Here is a 6,000-nt window from a genome sequence, read left to right on the forward strand (position 1 = left end):
CGAAAGCGGAAGCGTTAGCACAACGCGGTTGATGTAGTCGTACGTCTTCAGGATCCTATCGATCAAGTACCGAACGTACGACACCTCCGAGTTCAGCACACGTTCAACCCGATGACGTCCCTTGAACTCCGATCCAGCCGAGTGTTGAGGGAGAGTTTCTTCAGCACGACGGTATGGTGACGATGATGATGTTCTACCGACGCAGGGCTTTGCCTAAGCACCGCTACAGTATTATCGAGGTGGACTATGGTGGAGGGGGGGCACCGCACACGGCTAAAAGATCAAACGATCAATTGTTGTGTATCTAGGGTGCCCCCCTGCCCCCGTATATAAAGGAGCAAGGGGGGTGCGGCCGGCCAAGGGGAGAGGCGCGCCGGGAGGAGTCCTACTCCCACCGGGAGTAGGACTTCCCCCTTTCCTAGTTGGATTAGGACTTGGGAGGGGGGAAAGAGGAGGGAGAGAGGAAGGAAGGGGGGCGCCGCCCCCCTCTCCTTGTCCTATTCGAACTAGGGGGAGGGGCGCGCGGCCCAGCCCTGGCCGCCTCTCCTCTTCTCCGTAAAGGCCCACTAAGGCCAATTAACCTCCCGGGGGGTTCCGGTAACCTCCCGGTACTCCGGTAAAATCCCGATTTCACCCGGAACACTTCCGATATCCAAACATAGGCTTCCAATATATCAATCTTCATGTCTCGACCATTTAGAGACTGCTCGTCATGTTCGTGATCACATCCAGGACTCCGAACAACCTTCGGTACATCAAAACATATAAACTCATAATAACTGTCATCGTAACGTTAAGCGTGCGGACCCTATGGATTCGAGAACTATGTAGACATGACCGAGACACGTCTTCGGTCAATAACCAATAGCGGAACCTGGATGCTCATATTGGCTCCCACATATTCTACGAAGATCTTTATCGGTCAGACCGCATAACAACATACGTTGTTTCCTTTGTCATCGGTATGTTACTTGCCCGAGATTCGATCGTCGGTATCTCAATACCTAGTTCAATCTCGTTACCGGTAAGTCTCTTTACTCGTTCCGTAATACATCATCCCGCAATTAACTCATTAGTTGCAATGCTTGCAAGGCTTAAGTGATGTGTATTACCGAGAGGGCCCAGAGATACCTCTCCGATAATCGGAGTGACAAATCCTAATCTCGAAATATGCCAACCCAACATGTACCTTCGAAGACACCTGTAGAGCACCTTTATAATCACCCAGTTACGTTGTGACGTTTGATAGCACACAAAGTGTTCCTCCGGTAAACGGAAGTTGCATAATCTCATAGTCATAGGAACATGTATAAGTCATGAAGAAAGCAACAGCAACATACAAACGATCGTGTGCTAAGCTAACGGAATGGGTCATGTCAATCACATCATTCTCCTAATGATGTGATCCCGTTAATCAAATGACAACTCATGTCTATGGCTAGGAAACATAACCATCTTTGATCAACGAGCTAGTCAAGTAGAGGCATACTAGTGACAATCTGTTTGTCCATGTATTCACACATGTATTATGTTTCCGGTTAATACAATTCTAGCATGAATAATAAACATTTATCATAATATAAGGAAATAAATAATAACTTTATTATTGCCCCTAGGGCATATTTCCTTCACGTCCATCCCGGCGCGTCTCCATTCCTGGATAGCTCTGGGAGCTACGTCCCCTTCCAGCTCCTGGACTCGCCAGCGCTCTGTTGCTCCGGTCCTGGTGGCCTTCATCTGCGCTCCTTTCCAGATCCTGGTTTGTCCGGGGCTCCGGCCACCGTCACATCATGTTTCCTCCCATCTCGCTCGGCCATGCAATCATGCCCTCCTCCGGAGCTCGCATGTCCGGCGGCGCCCGGTGCCTCCTTCGTTGTCGGGCGTGGCTTCCCTTCCTTCAGTCGCAGCTTCGGCCTATACTTGACTTCCTCTTCTTCGATTCGTGCTCTGACGGCTTGGGATTGCTCGGAATTTGGCCAGGGCGAAATCCGTGCATTCTATGTTTGCAGCGGCGACACTTGCGGGTGTCGTCCCCTTCTTGGAGGCATTGTCATGGCCGCTATCTAGGCCCCTCTTCGAGCATCAGGGGAAACCCTAAGTCCAGTTTTCTGGATCAGACGACGACGACATCTTGGTGTCGTTCTCCTTCGTGAAGGCGTTGTCTTGTTTGCTCGCGGCGTCCTCGGTGCTGACTTCGATGATGTGGGCCATATAGTTGTTGGTCAGATTGTGCCTCTGGTCGGTGAGTTTAGCTGTTTTTTCTTTGTTTGGGTCAAGTATTTTATGTCTCTCTATTTCGGGCACTATGTCCATGTTTTTTGCGTCCGTGCCATGTGTTGTATCACCTTCTGTACACATTTTAGCTTCCTCTCGTATGAATGCAATGACACGCAAGTATTGCGTATTCGCATAAAAACATCATCATGAGAGGCGACGGCACGGATGGGATAAAAGCACCTTGGCCTTCGACCGATCTCTAAATGCTGGAAAGTGAGAGAAGTCGTACATGCTAATTCGCATCCCAAACGACAAGGAGTTCAGAGAAAAAGAGTCGTGGGATTGCTTGCCGAAAGTGCAGCGACAGAGTGCGACCTACTCTATTTTTCAAACCCTAATCAGCTCGGTTGGTCTATTCCGAGGACATGATACCTTACCTTTACCGCAGCGTGTGCGCCGACCATCCGGGCGCATCCCAGACTTGTAGATCACCAATCATATAGCTTAACAATTTCCAGTGTATATTAGTCAGTTATTTTCTTGACTTTTCCTTAAGTTTGCATGCATGTATATGGACTGGCGGCCTGTGCGTACATGTGTCAACGTATGTGATTTCATAAGGATGGTGATATGGTGTCGTCGGGGTACAAGTTGGTTAGATTAACATGGACGCGGCTCAGCACAAACAATGTCAATCTTCCATGAGCACAGCTGAAATTGCTACTGGCTTTTCTTTTTCCTCCTACAAGGTGACTAGGGAAAGCCTTCTTCACCTCGATCTTCGCCGACGAGTCCGTGAATTCGCCTCCCATCCTTTTGCTGCTCCGGCGACCGGTGGCGGGGGGATCATGATGCTTTGGCTTCGGCTAGTAGATAGGTAGGATTTTAGTCCTCATAGCGGTGACGCTCGGATGGATGACGTCGCTTCTTCTTCGAGCCACTCTTTCGTGCTCTGATCCTTCTCAAATTCAGCCGTCGGGATGGATTAGACAGAGCTCCAGCATAAATTCCCGCTAGCTCCTCGAGACGATGAGGTTAGGGTTTTTCACCGTGCATATGCAATGGCGAGGTTTTGTGTTAGCTTCTTTAGATCAAGTCAATGATTCAACGGCGGCGACAGTAGCTTGGGAGCGCTGGTCCTTTGTGGCACGTGTACGAAGACTTTCTAGCTGTCATCGACAAGGTCAGACTAACTCTGGTATGAGAGCGGCGTCGGCGGCTCGTTTTGGCGGCGCAATGGCCGTTCCATGGTGCATGGACCTCAATGTAATTTTTATTATGTTTGAGATGTTTTATACTTCCGATGAATTTTTATAATAAATTTGATCTTTTTCCGAAAAAATAGCACAGTTGTAAATGTGGGAGGAAGTGATTGTTTCTAACAACAATTGGTTGTTTTGGTCGGTGTTGGGTGGTTGACCGTTGTGGCTTTGGGATGCACCGGTCCGGAGTCGCCTATCTGAGTTGACCGGTATCGAGAGTCCGGTCGAGTGTCTCCAATATGAACTCAAACATTGTGTGACAATGTCTCAATCCCATCCCATGGCACTTGACAAGCCGGCCCACGTCTCTACGTTATGCAATGCAACTATCTTACCATTCTTTCCATGCATATGTCGCGAAAGCCTGAACTAGGTGCGACTCCTGGACCAGTACGAGACAAGTTAGTAGGTTGAGGGTTGTCCTTCGTCAAGGCCCGTGTGGATGTGTTAGAGTTGTGTCGAATATTGTGTATATGGTAGGTCACAGTTGGACTTGTAGTTGTATTGTGTTTAGATAGGATATGAAGTAGTGTCCTAGTGGGACACTTGTATCCTAGGCCTCTCATATATAGCGGGGGTAGACACACGATCTAACCTATGCCAACATAATAGCACCGAAACGAAGGGGAAGCCGACGGCATGTGTTGGTGTCCAGGGCGACCGGGTGCGGTATTGTAGCTGTGTCATGGGGAGGAGCGCCCATAGTCAGGCCCCGGGGATGTAGCCATATCGGTGAACCTCGTTAACAAATGTCGGTGTCGTGCCTCCTGTGATTGCTTGGTCCTCGGATGATCAACGGTATGCCTCGAATTTATTCTAACAAGTGGTATTATGAGCTAGGTTATCGGAGGTTGTCTGATTGTTGATCTAAAGAAAATATCGAGTTCGAGATGCAGCCGGCAGCGGCGTGGTTCTCGACGAGATTGAAAAAAGCGATCGGAAGCGAAGTAGACGACATTGGATCAGCAGAAGGCTTGGGCGCGCGTTGTGGCAGCAGTGGCGTGTGGCGATTGATCGGTGCATCGATCGGGCGAGCGTACAGGCGATGCACATGCACGCATGGCAGCGAAGGCGACAACCCAGGCAACGTGTGCGGCTTGATCACGCATGATGGTGCAGTACAGAGACGCGCGGTGTGCGTCGTGCTTGTGGACCAGGCGTGGAAGGAGCTGACTAGACGCTACATGGAAGGGTTGTACTGCAGATCCAATTGATACTCGACGAGATTTGTTTTGGAAGGTAAAAGCATCCCAGGTACCCTAGCTTGCACAACATGTGATATTTTAGTTTTAAATTTATAAAAATCAACCTCACCATACTTCAACTTGCACTGCATGTGACGTTTTAGTCCCAGGCCAATGACAAAACGACAAGTGGCAGCCAGGTGGCTGGCCCGGTTGTTACATGCAGTTTTGCAAAACCCCCCTGCTGTTAAGCCTAATCAACCCGCAGCTCAGCTCACCTGAATTCAGACAGATTTGCATGCAGAACACATGCATATGTGCGTGGTTCTTCATGAACTGTAAGCGCTTTTGATCATTTCTTGTGCTCCGGTGACTATTCCTTGGAAAGAGCAGTGCTGATGTACCTTCTTTAGGCAATAATAAGTAAAAAAAATGTCGAGGCTACGCACCCTACGTTTCATATTAATTACCTCGCATATTAGTTTTGTTTCAAGTCAAACTTTGTGAGACCAAATTAATAGAAAAATAATCATCATCTAATAAAATACTTATAAGCTGATCAACTAAACAAAATTTGAAGACATTTGTAGTCTTGCACAAAACTAATATCACTGGGTCGATCCAATATAAATGTTTTGTCTATTTTTTACTGTTTGTTTATCTGCATATGCCTGGAGTAGTTTTTTTGCCTCATCCATTAATTAAGCATAAGAGAGTTGCGCAGTTAATTAATCAAAAACCGGGCCAAAATCATCACAAACCTGCTGAGCGGCACACACTAGATACCCACATACACCTCAACAACGAGGGCCTCATCGAGACAGCACGCAGGCGTCATCGCCATCACTCGTCCGGCGCGTCGGTGGCGGCGACATCGGCACCGTCTACCTCTGCCGCCTCGGCACCGTCGGAGGTCCCGTCGTGCATGTACACGATGAAGGTGGTGGACCGGCGCGCCGTGGCCAAGAAGCACAAGTTGGAGCGTGCGGCCGCCGAGAAGCGCATCCTGCGGCTGCTCGACCACCCGTTCCTCCCCACGCTCTTTGCCGACTTCGACGCCGCCACGCGCTTCTCATGCGTCGTCATGGAGTTCTGCCCCGGCGGCGACCTCCACTCCCTCCGCCACCGTGTTAGACTGTATTTACATGTGTATATTGTAACGTTGTATACCACCTCATTATATATATATGTGATAGGCCACTCCTAGAGGGTTGTGCCCGTTCTCCCCAAAGCCTATTGTCTTACATGGTATCACGCTAGGTTACGTCCGCTTCCGCCTAAAAACCCTAAACCGCCGCCGCCGCCGCCGCCGCCACCGCCGCCGCCGCCGCGCCCGC

The 6,000-nt window shown here is 49.5% G+C and overlaps 1 pseudogene; it reads left to right on the forward strand.

Moving 5' to 3' along the window:
- Positions 1-6,000, forward strand: part of LOC119350384 — a 35,698-nt pseudogene that overhangs the window by 23,860 nt on the left and 5,838 nt on the right.

The sequence above is a fragment of the Triticum dicoccoides genome, chromosome 1B (assembly GCF_002162155.2).
Source record: "Triticum dicoccoides isolate Atlit2015 ecotype Zavitan chromosome 1B, WEW_v2.0, whole genome shotgun sequence".
Taxonomy (NCBI): domain Eukaryota; kingdom Viridiplantae; phylum Streptophyta; class Magnoliopsida; order Poales; family Poaceae; genus Triticum; species Triticum dicoccoides.